Source organism: Megachile rotundata, chromosome 1 (assembly GCF_050947335.1).
Source record: "Megachile rotundata isolate GNS110a chromosome 1, iyMegRotu1, whole genome shotgun sequence".
NCBI classification, from domain to species: Eukaryota; Metazoa; Arthropoda; class Insecta; order Hymenoptera; family Megachilidae; genus Megachile; species Megachile rotundata.
The window spans coordinates 16,373,875-16,393,425 of NC_134983.1; the positions used below are offsets into that span (position 1 = coordinate 16,373,875).

Here is a 19,551-nt window from a genome sequence, read left to right on the forward strand (position 1 = left end):
GCCTGTTTTCAATTTTTCCCAGCTCCAATTTTTCCAATTTGCCTATTTTTAATTTTTCCCAGTTCCAATTTTTCCAATTTCCACTTCGCCCACTTTCACTATTTCTAATTCTCAATTTGTCCATTTCCGATTTTTCCAATTTGCCTACTTTCAATATTTCCCATTTAAAATTTATGCAATTTCTAATTATTTCAAACTCGAGACGAATTTTCTCCACTTGAATTTTTCCAATTATCGAATTAAAGACACGTTAAATTTCGAATATCAGCAATTTACAGAGAAATACTCAGGTTTTGAAATTGAGAAATTGACTACCCTTCAGTGGTCCCGTGCGCGCCACTACCCATCAATTGCCCATCGCAGAAGGGTTGAGATACAATTACTTCTCCATGAAAAGGAATAGAGCGTGTTCTCTCCGAACCGCTGTCACAATCTAATACGTAATCCAGTGAGGTTTTTACCAGAGAAATATTTCTCGAAAGTGAGCGGCGAAGACGAGACACGAACAGAACCGCAAGGTTGTGCTCGTTTTCCCGTTATAACGCGTGTTCGTCGCGTTTGAAAATAATAATAGATGGTGGATTGTCAATAGCGGCCTTGAATCATTAGTATCGTGGCATTCATGGACGATCTGCAGTAAGATACGTGTTACACCTTTTTCTGAACCACCGTTGGAAACCTGTTAATTGACGTAAAATCAATGAAACGCGTTAACGAACGAATATTCATAGCTTCTTCCTCGGAATCGATTTGTCCGTCGAAAAAATTAGCGAACTTCACGCATTACTTAACCACCGCAGACTTTATATTCCATGCTTCAGTGTCGTTCTTTGTATACGTTCGAAATGATAAGTCGCGACTTACCTGTCGTCATATTTTATCTTCAGTTTGAACCGTGAAAGAAAAAACAGAATTACAGATAATGAATGAAACTGCTTGATACTCCGTAATTCACTGATCATTCAAAGATTGATGTTCTTTGTGTTCCATTGATATAAATCGCTTGTTCGTAATTGCGTCTTTCGTCCTCGGTTTTCTTTTTTCATTGAAAATTTCTGTGCTGCAACGATATCATTTAATTGTCATTTATTTCTGTTTAATATTGGAAAACGTGGATTTTCGAATGGATGAAACAATTGTAAATAATTGATTGTTACAGTATTAAAAAAAAATTGTATACGATAGTAAACATTCTATAGAGAATGTTTCAGTATACAGTTTGTAATTATTAGTTTTTACTCTTAACATGTTTGTACTGCATCCGAATAAAAACGGATTCCGTATCTTGATATATATTATGTGCTCCGTTTATTTTTGCAATTTATTTTCGGTTTGAAGGTACTGCTAATACTGTAACGTACACCGCGAAAGTTAACAATAAATCTATTAATAAGCTGCGTTTGCATGTGAAAAGGAACGTAAGATTACGAGAGCCAATAATACTGTGAATTGCACGGCCTTGCGAAGTGGAAATCGTTGGTCGCCCAAAATGTTCTATTACTAACGCGACGCACGAAAAGCGGTACCGTTAGTGGATGAATGACCTTTTATCGGTTCGACAATTTTGAATTGACATCTTGACAATTACGCTAAAAATATTGGGAGGGTATAATGAAATCGATTATCAGTGTTGAACATTGGGGTGCTTCGAATGTTATATAACAAAATTATATTAGGGTTGGATAAGGAAAGGGGACACTTTGAATAACTTTATTATGATATTTTAAGGGTAATACAGAGTTGAGCATGCTTTCAATTTCATAACTTAAATTTCTAATAAAATTAAGCTCAGGAATGAGTTACTTATAAAAATCAGTTATTGTTTCAAATAAGAACTTATCTGTATAATTAAAGAAATAAATAATTCAGTTTTATTATTCAAAAATAATGTAAAAAATTTGATGATAAAATTTACTTGAAATAAGATCTTGTTTCAGATAAAAATATCTTTGAATTAAAAATTACATGTTATTTTCAGAAATTCCCTTTGTTTGTAAAACTTTTATTACGCAAATAAATTTTCACTTGGTAATAATTTAGATTTCGACAGATTTCGATACTTTTGCCTCAATATTGTTTCAAACGATGCTCAACCGTGAATATGAACTTACTATAATTTTCTGTCTGATTGTTTTCGTTTCTTAATTATTATTCCGAATTAAACTGGTACTGCCGTCGTGATGGCGAAAGTGTTCCTTCGTTTGAGGGATCGCACCTGATACTTTTCGTTTATTATTTTCTTACTTTTTACGCTCGTTTATTGGTGCAAAGATCACCGAATGCCAGACGCATTCTTTGAGGTTCTGCTTCGGGCAATAAATATTCTCAGTGATCGAAAATGATCGCGTATGATTTTTTGTTCCGAATTTAACCGTGAATGAAACAGATACTATGATCATTCACAGATTTCTATTTCTTATGTATAATTAACATCGGTTTGTATGTCAGGAAATGTGAAAAGTTCTGGGAATTTCTTGAAAACTTCTTCAAACTTTCTTAGATGTTTTTAGAATTTTTGTAGAACAAAGTTGTAGGTTCTTCTTCAAATCTTGAATTTCCAATCTAGATTTTCTTTAGATTTTCTTTAGATTCTTCTGCTGGATCTTATTATGGATCTTCTTAGAACTTCTTTAAGAGCCTAAATTTTGTTCGGTCCTCAGAAGTTCCACAAAGCTACTCATTTAAAATCTTCCTAGAATTTCCTCAAAGTAGGTTTTCCTTGGAGCTTTCAAAGTTCCCTCGATTCATCAAATTTTCCTATCTACCTACATTCTCCTTTGGTTCTACCTGGAAACTTTATAAACCTTTTCTGAAATTTGGATTCTCCTTGGAACTTTAAAATATCCCTAGATCCTCCTTAAAACCTCTGTAATTACTGCTTAGATTTCCTCCTAAATTTTCCCTCGATCTATCAAATTTTCCTATCTGCATTCTCCTTTGGTTCTTCCTGGAAACTGTATACAACTCTTCTGTACTTTATTATTCTCGTTTCAATCTTAGAATCTCCCTACAATCTTCCTAGATTCTCCTCCGATTCTCCCTAAAATTTTCTTAATTTTTGCCCAGATTTTGCCCTAAATTTTCCCGTAATTCTTCGTAGACTGCCCCTATTACAATCTCTGTAGGTCATGTTCAGTTGTTGACGATTTCGGTAATCGTAAACTGCTAATTAACTTTTTGCTAATTTTACTTTGGTTTCATTGACGTATTAACAGCTATGAAAAGTTTACGCGATTATCGGGTTATCAGTAGTCGATTACGGACACGGACGTGGTTCGTTAACGACGTATTTCCTGATCTGCATAATGCAAGTCATAGCGGTTTGCGTCGACACGTTATCTGTCAATCGTCGATTCGCGAATCTGAATCGGGCAAGGTTTTACGCACCGTGATCGAAATTGTTATCGGTTTCCGCTGTACTTTCTGTACGCTATTTTCGAATCCTTTGTTTTAATCTTTAACTTCTTCCGAGTGATCAAACTTTAATTTTAACACTAAACCTATCGGCATATAATGTGCACTTAATTTGAAGTTAAAAAATAAATAAACGAACGACGAAACATAAATTAGTACACACATTTATTCTTTATCTTGATGAAAATCAATGCTGATTTCAAGGAATGTACTTTAACAAAATGTGTATCTTATAATAAGAAACTTGTGGAGCGGTCATTTGACCGGTTTGTTAGTTTTAGTGTTAATTCATTAGTAGACTTCTTTAAATTTATGAATTCATCGCATACCATAACATATGTGAACTAATACGTGTATGAAAAGAACAAGTTACTGAAAATCTATGAAATGTGCAAATTAATTTTCTTATTTATCTGTGGAAGGAAAATGTTTTATGATAAGTTATTTATGGGATGTCCGTACTTAGTTGTGAAACACCCTATACATTACAAGAAAAAAATAGAGTTCGTTAGAATATACACGTGTATGTACACTCGTGTACTACATGTATCAAACGGTAAATCAACCGTTTCACGATTTACTTGTTGTTTAAGAAGTTTTATCAAATTTAGATGAATCAGCACCACTAAATCAACAAGGTTCTCCAGTTAAACAGAGTAGCTACCAAAATCCTCCAGCTTTTCTAATTTCGAGTATAAAATGTTTATCGAGACTGACCGAGTCAAAAGCTCGTTCAGCCGGCCAATTAAAAAAATATACTGTGGTCAATGGTCCGTGAAATGAGCTCCACTACAGAACACATGAATCAATACATATATATAGTATTTCAATAACGTCAGAATGACGGATGATGATAATCGATCCAATTTAGTTCTTGAATTATTACTGATAAATATCAGTGGCGTCAAAATATTATCAATATTTCGATAATATCGTTAGGGCTAATAAAAATTATTGACGTAGAATGTAACGTATAATTTTATCGCTCATCTCTGTTTGTCTTCCTTTGAATTTCACCTAACGTAACCTGATCTAACGCGCAAGTTTATCATTCAGATCTATTGTTTGAACCTCAAACAAGAACTTTGAGAGAAGGTGTTTGAAGTTCAAGCAAGAGTATGTAAATAGATTTGACTGATTAAACTTCGCGTTAGGTGAGGTTATGTGAAGTTCAAACAAATATTGATTCGAATAGCGAAGTGGGGGGTTTATGAAATTTTTTGAGAGACATTTTTAGTTTTCTAATTTTTAGATTTTTATGGGTGGAAACTTAGGCTTTTAGTAATTTGGTATTTGGGTAATTGGGTAAATTAGTAATTTGGGAATTTAAGAGTTTAGAAATTTAGGAGTTTGGACATTTTATGATTTGGAAATTTGGAAATCTGGAAATTTGAAAATTGGGAAATGTAATTTGAAAATTTGGAGATATGGAAATTAGTAATTAAGTATTTGAGTAATTGGGTAATTTAACAATTCAATAATTTAGGAATTTAGAAATTGAGAGGTTTGAACATTTTATGATTTCGAAATTTGCAAATCTGGAAATTTGAAAGTTGGGAAATGTAATATGGAAATTTGGAAATTTAGAAATTAGTGATTGGGTAATTTAACAATTCCGTAATTTAGGAATTTAGAAATCGAGAGCTTTGGACATTTTATAATTAGGAAATTTGATAATTTAGAAATTTTAAAACCTGATTATTTAGAAATTTAGATATTTAAACTTGTAGAAATGTAAGACCTTGAAATGGAAATTTAGAAATGTTGATTTGAAAATTCAGAGATGTAAGAAACAATTCACCGGATCGCAAGACAGTAACCAGTACAAAAGACACCCACGAAATTACGATCTCTATTGATAACATTTTTACTATCCCACTGAAGTAATAAATATTCCCAGCTTCCGTACTCGAGGTCTCCACGTGGTTTCTATTCACACGCTTAACAGTCACGCAACTGGAATTCACATATCCCTAATACTAGTTTATTTCATAATTAACCGGATAAAACCCATGTAAATCGCAACACCAACCAAAAAATAAATGTACCATCACCTTACAATCACCCATTCTATGAAATAGTAATTCGGATGTTCGCGGAAGAACATTGCCGAGAATAATATTAATTCTCTCCCAGATGTGTTTACTTTCCGCTTTCCGTTCGCCAGAGATTCACATTTTCCTCGCCCGTTGAATTTGTGGCGAGGCATTACTCTCGATTACGAGGCCTACAAAATAGGAGAGTGTGCCGCCAAGTATCGTCTTTCGTTCACGAAAATAAAATACGTATAGTAACTAGTCGATCTGTGCAACTATGTTTCTCTTCGGCTTCGAACAACCGTCGTTGAACATTGTGCGACGATGAACGACCCTTTCTCGTTCCGTTTTTCGTCGAAGAAAACGGGCCACATTAATCGACCGGTCGGAAACGAGCTCTGCACGATCGTTATTAGAACGATATGTGCTCGTTGTATTGTGCTGTACGCATATGTTGCCTACTTTCAATTCGCTGCACGCTATTGTCCACTCGCTTTTTATCCTTTTCTTAATCCTTTCAGTGCAAACGAGGCTCAAATGTAAAAGCGATGTTTAAGCCTTTGCACTCTTATGTGGCTCGACATTTCTGGATGTTATAAATAAATCAAGTAAATTGGTTGAATATTTTCTGAAATGAAAAATTCAGGTGTCTTAACCAGTGTGGATCCAAGGGAGACGTGATTCTGAATAAGATTTCCCTTTGCAAAAATGGGGTTTGAAGCTTCGTTTTTGAATTATTAACCCTTTTATGTCGAGTGTGGCTCGATATCACATTTTTTTTTGATCTTATAAGTAATTCAGATAAACAGATTGGTTCGATATATATATTTTGATTAATTTACTATTAATAATAAGTGAAAAATGTATTTGTCAGATACGCGCTACAACACACTTGATGAAGATACCCTTTCTTGATCTATTTTGTAAATGAAAGAGTTGGTAGGCAAAAGAAATTAAGGAGTGCAAAGGGTTAAGGAAAAACGTGGACCAATCAGAGAGCGGGGATTACGCGTGCACAGACGTGAGAGAGGCAGCTTCGAATTTGGTTATTTGGAAGTTGAGGGATTTGGGAATTGGGGTAATTGGAATTGGGGAAAGTGGAAATTGGGGGAATTAGAATTGGGAAAATTAGGAATTGGGGAAAGTGGAAATTGGGGAAATTAGAATTGGGAGAATTAGGAATTGGGGAAAATGGAAATTGGGGAAATTGGGATTTGGAGAAATTGGAATTGGGGAAAGTGGAAATTGGGGGAATTAGAATTGGGAGAATTAGGAATTGGGGAAAGTGGAAATTTGGGAAATTGGGATTTGGAGAAATTGGAATTGGGGAAAGTAGAAATTGAGGAAATTGGGAGTTGGAGAAATTGGAATTGGGGAAATTGGAAATTGGGGAATTAGGAATTGGGAAAAGTGGAAATTGTGGAAATTGGGAATTGGGAAAAGTGGAAATTGGGAGAATTAGGAATTGGGAAAATTGGGATTTGGAGAAATTGGAATTGGGGAAAGTAGAAATTGGGGAAATTGGGAATTAGAGAAATTGGAATTGGGGAAATTGGAAATTGGGGAATTAGGAATTGGGAAAAGAGGAAATTGTGGAAATTGGAAATTGGGAAAAGTGGAAATTGGGGGAATTAGGAATTGGGAAAAGTGGGAATTGAAGAAATTGGAATTGGGAAATTAGGAATTGGAGAAATTGGAATTAGGAAAATTGGGAGTTGGGGAAATTAGAATCGGGGATAGTGGCAATTCAGCTTGATGTTTTAGTCCAGTTATAATTTACGTAGTCAAGCTGAGTACGAAAGATGTATAACATTCTAATTTTCTTTATTTGATTATTGTAGCAGTGAGTAGTTCTGACTGACACATTTGAATAAATCATGCGGCAGGGGGTTAGAATAATTTGTTGAGAAAATGGATTAATTTCATACCGTCCACAAATAAACAGTTTAAATTGAACATAGAACATGATATAAGATATAAATAACGTACTTTCAATTTTTTATAATATAATTTTTTTCAAACAATACTAATTTCAGCAACTGTCGAGTTTACTATAAGATTATAATAAAATTATGTACTATTATTATATTATTACATAACATCTGGTGCCATATCTGATCTAAATCTGACGCTAAAAACTATGATGCTATATTATTCGTTCAGTGTGACCATATCAAATAAGAAAAACCATGTGCATGTTTATTAATACATTATCAGATCAGAACGGAGGAAGCAATTAAATTTCAATGTCAGTTGAGGAAGTAAAAACCGTGTTACAAACTTTTAACTGTCCGCGAAAATAATTCTTCAGATTGCAGTCGTGTGACCCACATTGATTATCTCGCCACTTCGATAAATGATAACGCGAAAGTAACCGAGGTTAATATATCGAGGCTCGATCGGACATTATCGGTTATTGTCATTCGATTCGTTTTCCACTCATTTCATCTCTGACGGTATTTTAGGTAACAGTTCACTAAAATTAGCTTATTGCTTCGCGGATATCGGGTCCTAAATCAAGATCCCATTTGCCAATGTGCAATTCCTGAAATTTTAATTCTGAAGTTCAGCATCTCTTAAAATCGCCTCTCACATGTTCGTAACACATTAAATACTCCATTAAACCTTCATATCTCAAAACACCTCCCAAATGTTTAATATTTTAACCTCTCAAATGTCCATAATATTTTAAATCGCCTCTCGAATGCTCATAACATTTTAAATTATTCCCAAATGTACTCTTATAAATTGTCCCCAAATGTCCACTATTTTAAATCGCCATTTGTAACATTTTGCGCGATCGAATACAATAAATATCAAAGATTCGAACACAGTAAAACCGATGTCATCTCGATACGTTCGCTTTTTATTACGATACGTGTCAGTCGTTTAGAATCGTTGGAAAGGCTCGAGCTTTCGTAACCGCGTATCGCGATTCGTTTATTCTGTTCCAGAAATATATTCGCCGGACGTCGACACGTAGGTGTTCGTAAACCTCCCTAGTCTCTGTTCGCGGTCCGCTTCGTCTCCTACGGGAACGATTTTTAATTTTCCGTTGAATTCTCGCCAACATTCGCCATTGTACGAGTGCAAGCTTGCTCCTTTGAAAGAGAAAATCCGCGGTTGGAAATCGGACAGGTGTTCCGTTTGTTTAATGTTGAATGAAACGTTTTGGTGATTACGTGGAACAGAGTAAACCTTGCTGATTTCGGCGACTTTGATATACGATATGTAGGTCAGGAATCTGACCTTCATTTAGTGCCGCGATTAAATAACGTAATCGTCATTTGATCACACGGTTTAATGACGTAAAGAAATCGTAAAACAACGTTATCTAAGTAACAATTTAGCTCGAAGCGGAAATCAGCTCCAAATATTTTTGTACGTTAATCAATTTTTATTAGGTAACTCCACTGTTTAATGTATACATTGTTTATCGGATACGTTTGTTAAAGAAGTAATCTGCAAGTTCTTACTTTCATAGATGTGCAAATAATAAAAATTCGGTATAGATGAAACTACCTGCAACTAGCTGACAAATTTAATATCCGCAGGAAAAAATTTCAAAGTTATAAAGAAAGCATGTACAGTGAATTGACTGTGCAATTTCTGTTCGACATTTCGTTACGTCACCCATATTTGGCGGACAGAACAAACAATGAACGAATGCATAAACATCGGTACATCTTTTATCTCGAAGAATGCCAGTTTTCAAAAGCCGACGTAAAAATATCTGCACGAGATCCACCTATCAAAAGATATTCAGAGCGCGAAAGATTAATGAAATTCGAAACAGAATTTCGTTTGAGAGGATTTTCGCTCTAACGTTCACGGACACCGGCGACGGTATAAACTTGACGATATCGCTCCGTTTTATCTTGCATGTGTGTGTACACATTCGCTAGATAACGAAATTACGTTTTAAATAGGACATAACAACCTTTAAATTTACCGTGCAGCGTGCCATGTACGCATTAATTAACAGCGTTTCTCTTGTTTAAAAATCCGTCGTTGAACACATATGTTAAACGCGTTACGCGCGTTATGGTACATTTATAATTTAATCTGACCCGTGCGATTCTCGCGAGCGCACGAAACCGCATCATGTTTCAGCTTTTCGATGACGTCGCTTGAGTTTCGAAGGTATGGTGCGTTGGAAAATGTTTAATCGTTTTATGACAGATTCAGGGGCGTAGGTGACGAACGGGGTGAGCCTGGCTTTATATAGAATATAGGTTGGTGTTATGGGTATGGGGATGTAATTTGTGGTGATATGACGCGTGGCGACTTAATACGTTGTGACGCGTGGGGATGTAATTTGCGGTGATATGACGCATGGGGATTTGTAATGCGTGGTGATATGGCGCGTTGGAATCTTATGCGTGACAATTCAGCGCGTGGTAATCTAACGCGTGGTGATTTGACGCGTAGGGATCTCATGCGTGACAATTCGGTGCGTGGTGAATTAACGCGAAGGGATGTCATGCGTGACAATTCGGTGCGTGGTGAATTAACGCGAAGGGATGTCATGCGTGACAATTCGGCGCGTGGTGATCTAACGCGTGGTAATATGGCGCGTGGTGATCTAACGCTTGGTAATATGTCGCGTAGGGATCTCACGCGTGACAATTCGGTGCGTGGTGAATTAACACATAGGGATCTCATGCGTGACAATTCGGCGCGTGGTGATCTAACGCGTGGTAATATGGCGCGTGGTGATCTAACGCGTGGTAATATGGCGCGTGGTGATCTAACGCTTGGTAATATGGCGCGTAGGGATCTCACGCGTGACAATTTGATGCGTGGCGAAGTAACGCGTAGAGATCTCACGCGTGACAATTCGATGCGTGGTGAACTAACGCGTAGGGATTTCACGCGTGACAATTCGGCGCGTGATAATATGACGCGTGGTGATCTAACACGTGGTAATATGGTGCGTAGTGATCTAACGCTTGGTGATATGACGCGTAGTGACACGACGCGTGGTAATACGGTGCACAGTAATAAATTACACGTGGTGATACGGCGCGTGGCAATATATTACGCGTGGTAATACAACGCGTAGAAATCTGTAATGCTTAGCAATACATCGCGTGGTGATATGGCGCATTGGAATCTATAATGCGTGATAATATATTGCGTGACGATCTAACGCGCAGCGAAACGACACGTGAGAAGCAATAAACGCGTGGCGATACAACACATGGCAATTTATCACGCGTAATAATACTTCATACAATCATTGCACTTTTGAAATTTAATTGTACACTTTACATTGACATAGTTCTACAACCGAATAATGTTCAGTTCCATTTTAAATAATTTTAAAAATAAGATAGTCGAATAAAATGAAAATATTTGACTACCAAGAATCACTTTTTCTTTCACTGAAAATTTACTCATCTTGTAATAAACATTTTTTAAATGTTCTAAAATAATGAGTAATTTTTTATTCGAAGCAAGATTTTATTTCGACTAAAATTTAATTTCATATGTGGTTTTCAGTTCTCTTGTTTGAATTACTGAAATTATGAATTCATCGTTTAAAAAAAAAAACGAACGTTTTTATTCGAAGTAGTTGGTTCTAATAAATGCTTCGTTTCTGCTCGATACACATTTTCATTTTATTCGAAATTTGAACCAACAGAAAAGAGATAATTTTGAATACTGAAATTGAAATACCTATAATTTTCAATAACACTGCTTGCGTCCGATGAAATTTTCTCGATGCTTATTTGACGTCATAGATTGACGGTTCTGTTTGAAACAATAACAGTACGCCTTGCCTTTCTTCTCTTTTCTTTTTTTATCAAATAAACCTGATCTTCTGGAACAATCTAAAATTCAATCCACCTCGGTGAATCATCGAGGTAGAATGTTCTTTTTCTATTCTGAGATGCTTCTGATCATAATTTCAAGCAAGTGCGTCGACCAATATCGATACTATCAATTGAAGCGGTTAAGAAGCGTACATAATGCCCGATTCATGTCTAAATGTTCAATTTCAAAATCTTTGATTTTATTAGCAGAGAAACTAAGATCCTTACTTTTTGTACATTGCATATCGTAACTCATATTAATCCAGTTCGATATTTTGCATTTGTGGTATAATATTAACATTTATAATATTGTTTTCTTTTTTATATACATATTTGATCAGCATTTTAATAGGTAATGCGAAGGTGTGACTTTTATTAAATGTATCGTTGGTACGTGTATCGTTACACAAGAGATAGTTGTTGGCAATACAGGGAGTCTCTCAACTAGTATAGGTCCCTGAAATGGGAGGTAGCTGACGTAAAACGCGGACCAATCAGAGCGCGAGGAGTACGTGGGCTCAGCCACTAGGCTCGCGTCTGCGCATGTGTACTCCTCGCGCTCTGATTAGTCCGCGTTTTACGTCAGCGACCTCCCAATTCAGGGACCTACACTAGTTGTGGAACACCCTGTATAGCAAGAGTTCCTTCCATGCCGCTTGAATCTTACAAAATTTAAAATCTGAAACATGGTTGATCATTTGAAAATTTTACACTCAGTCAACTGAAAATTGTTTAAATCGAAAATTTAGAGTCGACAGATTTAAAAATTGTAAATTTAAAAATTTGCACATTGAACAATTTAGGAATCTTCTCAATTTAATAATCATTTAGTGATGTTTGAAAGACTGAAAAGTTGTCATTTTCTCTATCCAACATCTAATCTGCAAAAATATTAAAACGAAATCCCGTGTCCAATTATCGTCGTTTAAAAACGCCGATAACATACAAATATATGGCAGTAATAATAACAATTAACATGTTAAACGCTTGTTCAATTTGCAGCACATGTACACACGCATTATCTCCAAACAGTGTATATTCTATGCACTATAAGTTCTTTACAAAGGTATTTACTAAACTGTATAATCAAGCTGTGAACATACCGCTGCTCGAATGTTTTCCCGCGTCTGTGTTCACCTGACGTGGACGAGCCTCGAGTTAGAACCACGTCAGAGTAACTCGTCTGATTTATTATTAATAAACTATACAGAGAAGGAAACTTTTTGTTGTTACGCGGTATTACAGAGACTCGAATCGAAACGATCGAAGATAAAAGATATTTTTTTTATGATCGAGACTAGATTCGACATTTTCGAATGAAAAAAAATCGGTTGGAACTCGGTAAATCGCGCGTGTTACGATGAAATTGCATTAAGTTTTATCGCGGCAAATGGGGTTAATTCGTTTTAAGGCCGCTCTTCAAAATTAAAGCTCGTTGTGACGTTTAACTGTCCTCCGGGATACTTGAACGCTCCCGTCAAGGGTCTTTCGTGCACACTGCCTTTTCTTATTTTCTGGATTTGCGGTCGTTATTGATTGTAATTAACATTTTAAGCTATCAACAAATTACGTATTCTAATAACACTGCTATAAATAGTTTATGATTACATAATGACGATAAAAACAGAGCAGTTCTATGTTTTTGTGAGAAAGTTTGTTGACGAAATTATAAGTTGCAGGAATCAGTAGGAATTATAGTTACTTAAAATTATTACAATTCGCAGGAATTGTAGTTTCTCAAAATTATTATACTTTGTAGGAAACAGGAACTATTGTAAAATTTAGTTAAATCTTACAAAGTTATTGTAATTGTTAAAATCGCGTCAAATCTTTCTGATGTTTTACAACGTCGATACTACAAAGCAGGAAGCTATTTTCTCAAATTTAGCATTGAGTACACAACTTGAAGTAACGTAACAGTGTTAGTCTTGCATTTTACGATTCGTATCTTCCTCATAAAAGCGAGCATAAAATCGAGAATACTTAGAAACACAGATTTATAAGATTAATAAAATAAAAGATGTAAAGATTTTGATTCCCAGAATTTTTTATGAGAAAGTTATCCAAACACATTCCTCGCGGTGAATTTAAAGATTTGTTTTCTTTAATAAAATTAAAGAAACAACGTTCTATAGCGATCTTCTTCATCCTTTCTCATATGCAATATTAATAGCCAACCTTCTGACGTTTTTGTCATAACATTTTAGCAAAGAATCTTTAGAACCTCGTTCCATAGTAGAATATGTTATTAAAGTTTGACTGGAAAGTTTTCAAGCGCCATGCATAAACTTTCACCAGTCCTAAGCCAGGAAAATTCCTGTAAAAAAGTTTTGATTAGTCCGTTGCACTCGATGTTCGAGATGTAATTAGACTGAAAGATTTCTAGTAACATAACCTTAGATTTTCTTGCGGTGACCAAGATTATCTGTTGTACGATTTTAGCAACAAATTTAACGCTTCCCTTATTCGATCGATAGAGGGAAACTTCCTCTAACAGTTTACCGTATTACTCGTCGACTTCGACCCTCGAACCAAGGTGGCAAGGGCTTGACCACCGTGTTAATTTCTACCTTAACCCTAAAATAACATGCACTTTGGAGATGATTTTGGTTTACTTTAAGGTCTCGATGAGGGTATTTTATATCGTTGGAAATATTTAGTTCGAAATTTTTCAATTCTCTACTTTTTTGTAATTTCGAATCTTTATATATTCTAAAGTTACAAACACGGAAGTTTTTATTATAAAATTTCATATTTTTAAGTTTTTATATTTTGAAATGTTCCAATCCTGAAAATTGTCAGATGTACAAATTCATGATTTTCAAAATTTACAAATCTATGATTCCCCAACTTTACAAACCTATAACTCCCTAAATTTATAAATCTATAATTCCCTAAATTTACAAGTCGATAATTCTTCAAATTTACATTCCATAATTCCTCAAGTTTACATCCCATAATTCCCCAAATTTACAAATTCATAATTCTCCATATTTACAAGCCCATAATTCCCCAAATTTATATCTCATAATTCCCCAAATTTACATCCCATAATTCCCCAAATTTGCATCTCATAATTCCCCAAATTTACAAATCCATAATTCTCTATATTTACAAGTCCATAATTCTCCAACTTTACAAATCTAAAATTTTCCAAATCTTCAAACTCCCAAATTCTCAAATTCCTAAATTCCTCCAACATTCTTAACTTACTAAAATTCCCCAGAATCACCTTAAGTCTATAATTCCTCAAGCTTCAAAATACTCACATTAAATTCCTGTAACATCAGTGCAGGAAATCTGTTACCTTATCCAATATATTGCCAATTTTCAAAATTGTCTTCTGCCCCCTCATCTGCAATATAACGTCTTCGCTACTCAAAAACGACTAACTACGAAAATTCACAAAATCAACGACATGTAACCTCCCGAATATTTTAATAAATTACATTACTTCCGGAGCGTTGACTCGCGAATATATGACGAACTCTTGTAATTGGTCCCCGAAAATGTACATTGATGGCCTCGTTCCTGTGATGTATGGGTACCGACGTGCCCGCTTTGAAACGCGTGCATTTTGCCCTGATAAATTGCGACACGTGTAGCATAATCTAGCATACCAGAAATAAGTGATGCGCCATGGTGCATCATATCATAAAATAGGCGAACAAAATGGACCCCGAGTTTAGTCTGGCATCGATAAAACATCGTAGAAGCGTAACACGGAAGGTAAATTGTAACGCGAAAGTCGATAAAAAGTTATTTCTAACAAAATGCTTGAACTAGAGTATTTATACTATATTAGCTGAATACATACTTTGATCTTGACAAATTTACTGTGCACAGCGTAGGGAAGAGTGAAGAGCTATTTACTGTAACATTTCGATGAAATATAACCGAAGCAATATACTTCGAACTATCAGATCTTTCAAGACGCGTTAAAGTACTGATTTGATTTACAAGGTGTTAAAATATGCTACGGTGTGCCTAACTCTTTAATACCTCGACGAGACATTTGCCGAGAAATTCAAGAAAAACAGTTCGCCGAGGCTGATCGATCTAACATTCTGGAAATGTAATTACTTTAGGCTGATCCAATTAATGGCTTTAGTTAGAGAAACGTGACGTGTTAAACGGGTCTATGAGCTTTAAATAACTTATGTTTTTACAGAGGTTGGGAGATTAGGAATTTGGGACAGCGGCTTTTGAGAATTTAGATAATTGGGAGATTGAGGGTTTAGGACTTGGGAAGCTTGGAGTTTGGATATTTGGGAAATTGGGGATTTAAGATGGGACTCTTGGAGTTTGGATATTTGGGAAATTGGGGATTTAAGGATTTGGGAAGCTTGGAGTTTGGATATTTGGGAAATTGGGGATTTAAGATGGGAATCTTGGAGTTTGGCTATTTGGGAAATTGGGGATTTAAGGACTTGGAAATCTTGGAGTTTGGCTATTTGGGAAATTGGGGATTTAAGATGGCAATTTTAGAGTTTGGATATTTGGAAAATTGGAAATTTAAGGATTTGGAAATCTTGGAGTTTGGCTATTTGGGAAATTGGGGATTTAAGATGGCAATTTTAGAGTTTGGATATTTGGGAAATTGGGGGTTTAAGGACTTGGAAATCTTGGAGTTTGGATATTTGGGAAATTGGGGATTAAGGACTTGGAACTCTTGGAGTTTGGATATTTGGGAAATTGGGGATTTAAGATGGCAATTTTGGAGTTTGGATATTTGGAAAATTGGAAATTTAAGGATTTGGAAATCTTGGAGTTTGGCTATTTGGGAAATTGGGGATTTAAGATGGCAATTTTAGAGTTTGGATATTTGGGAAATTGGGGGTTTAAGGACTTGGAAATCTTGGAGTTTGGATATTTGGGAAATTGGGGATTAAGGACTTGGAACTCTAGGAGTTTGAATATTTGGGGAATTTGGTAGTTTGAATATTTGCCAAATTTTTGACTTTAAGATAGGAAACTTGGTAATTTATAAATTTGCAAATTTAAAAATTCCTAAAGTTTAGAAATTCGTGAGTACAAAGTTCTTAAATTTGAAAAAGTTTGATAATTTGAAAAATTTGAAATTCGTATCCAACATATTAATAAGTAACTGTTTAATTAGATAAACAAGAAAGTTTCTTAGAACAATGGCCTTCTATAAGAGTTCATGCATGAACTATCAAAGACTTCAATATAAATAGTTGATCATGAATCAGGTTCACAATGCCGCGATAAATTACAAGTTAGGATAATGTATCATTGTGTGGATATAATTCGATAGTGTCCGTGTATATTTCAATTAAACGATAAATCCCGATTACACGGTCGGTCTTAATAAACAACAATACGGGCCGATCTGTTTTTCCAACGCAAATAGATCCTCGATGCACTTGCCAAAACTTACGCAACCCTTTATCAGATACTTGCATTCGCTGGCATTCCGTAACCTACATTTCAAAAATACACAATCAGATTTGAGAAGCGGGTAGAAGCACGTGAAACGATCCTGGTTATTTATAACTAGCCGATTTTCGTGGCTACCTATATTTCCGAAATTTGACTGTCGTTCTGTTTGTAGGAAAATTTCGGAATTCCTGCGTTTCATCTTACAGTGCTTTTACTGGCTCAGGTTTCTATTTATTCTCGGTAAAAAATTCAAATCCCATGATAGAAGATCAGACAATGCATCAAATTATATTTGTCGGAATGTTTTGGTAGTTTTATTCTTTTTTCGTGAAATTAAGCATCTATGTAGAAAAGAAAGCTGTAAACTTGTCTCTGAAAATTAGAATTTTCTCCAGACTATCTGAAGAATCAAACCGTTAGTCCAGCCTTCCTCCTTCTATCTTCTATTTCCTCCCTCAAATTGGTAAAACCACCACTCCATAACCAAAAAATTGTTTACTTCACACACACCAGAATGTAAAAATATCAGAAACGATTAAACATTCAACCAAATCACTTTAAAACCTACTACAAACCTATTGCTGAATAAATTCAATCAGCACCTTATCTATATTTTTAATTTTTCTACCTATTTTATACATAAACGAGTTCACCCGACACATTGGGTGCAACTATTGTGCTACCTTCAAGAATCATCGAGAAGAGCACGGTATTATAAATCTCGAAGTATCTCTATATCCACAGATATATCTAAATATTATGTCCATAAATCTCCATAATTCCTAAATAACTGTATGCACCTCTAAATCCCTGGGTACCTCCAGATATCTCTAAATGACCGTATTCCCACACCCCTAAAACTTGTGACAAAGTTAAATTACACTAATTTGCTAATTTCAAACATGAACTAGCATGTGAATCTGTACTGTACCTGTGGAAATCGGCCCTTAGCGTATTTTTCGTGTCCACGAACGTAGTTTCATCGATACACGTGGCGAAGCAACTTTGTGGCCCTGGTTGCATCGTGGCGTGATTAATTCGTAATCGTGACGCTCGAACAACGGGAAAACTCGACTTTTTTTTTCACAACGTCCTCGTGCCTCTTCTCTCCAAGCTGCTGTTTCTGATCGCGTTGAACACCAGCATTGTTTCTTGTAAACGTGGGTCGTGCATGTTGCGCTGCTAGTCCGTGTGCGTGACCGCGATCGATGGTGCTCTGAACGTCTCTGTTTAACGTTGCACACGTGTACAGTCCAATAAACGTGAAAAATTCATCGTTTGTTGGGTTTGCGAGAGCATGGAAGCGCGGTCGTGACACTTTCGAGCATATGCGACTGATTTTAATTGTTTCTGAGTGGGACTTGACATTTCCATGGCCGTAGGTGTTCTATGGGGGTCGATGGGAGTTTTGTTTAATCCTGAACTAGGTTGTTCAGGATATTATGAAATTTGGGATATGGCAATATAACGCGAGGACATGCAACGCGTTTAGACTTGACGCGTGGCGATATAATACGCTGAGATTTAAAACGTGGAGATACAACGCATAGAAATTCGGGATATGGCAATATAACGCGAGGACATGCAACGCGTTTAGATTTGACGCGTGGCGATATAATACGCTGAGATTTAAAACGTGGAGATACAACGCATAGAAATTCGGGATATGGCAATATAACGCGAGGAAATGCAGCGCGTTTAAATTCAACGTGTAGCGATATAACATATTCAAATTTCAAGCATGAAGGTTCAACGTATTAAAATTCAGCATATGGCGATATAACGCGAGGAAATGCAACGCGTTCAAATTCAACGTGTAGCGATATAACATATTCAAATTTCAAGCATGAAGGTTCAACGTATTAGAATTCAGCATATGGCGATATAACGCGAGGAAATGCAACGCGTTTAAATTCATCGTGCAGCGATATAACATGTTGAAATTTCAAGCGTGAAGATTCAACTTATTAAAATTCAGCATATGGCGATATAACGCGAGGAAATGTAACGCGTTTAAATTCGACGTGTGGCGATATACATGTTAAAATTTCAAGCGTGAAGATTCAACTTATTAAAATTCAGCATATGGCGATATAACGCGAGGAAATGTAACGCGTTTAAATTCGACGTGTGGCGATATACATGTTAAAATTTCAAGCGTTAAGATTCAGCGTATTAAAATTCAATATATGGCGATATAACGCAAGAGAGTACAATGCGTTGAAATTACAAAATAAACGAATACTATGAATTTTTTTAATTAATACAGATTTAACTCTAAATATCGTGGTTTTTAAATTAAAGTTTATAGTAAATCTTTTTACAGCTGTTCAACTAATTTCCGATGGGAGTTAAATAAAAATCTGATCCTTAATGGTTAACCGCATCGCTGACCGCAAGGTGTAATTTGCACGCGTGAAAGCCGCTAAGCGTTCGAATAATGCAATATCGGGTCTCTCGTATTCGAATACCAATCTCGATAACGTCCGCTTCGGTTAAATTAATTGATACGTATTTCTGTAGCATAATACCTTGATCTATATCCTTCGAAAAACAGACCCGTACAAAATACACGGAGGTACACTTGCAAAAAGTAAATGAAGACAACCCGTGTGAAAATTAATGCGCGATCACATATTATGACGTGTTCCCGTGTAAACTTTTGAGCCAATTGTCAGTGGTTTGATCTCATTACATTTGTCGCCTACAATAAGTAACAGTAACTGTAACAATTTTGTAGTTGGCCGTATGCCATTTGCTCGTACACGAATTCGCAACGCATTTCTCATTTTCTTGTTTGTTTCTGGCAAGGTGCTTGATAGAGGCAGAATTATGGCGGTTTGGAATCTTAAGTTCCAGAAAATGTGACTCAAACCACG

The 19,551-nt window shown here is 35.7% G+C and overlaps 1 protein-coding gene across 4 annotated transcripts in view; it reads left to right on the forward strand.

Moving 5' to 3' along the window:
• Positions 1-19,551, forward strand: part of SERCA (ATPase sarcoplasmic/endoplasmic reticulum Ca2+ transporting SERCA) — a 46,273-nt gene that overhangs the window by 2,776 nt on the left and 23,946 nt on the right. The gene's annotated exons all lie outside the window — the stretch shown is intronic.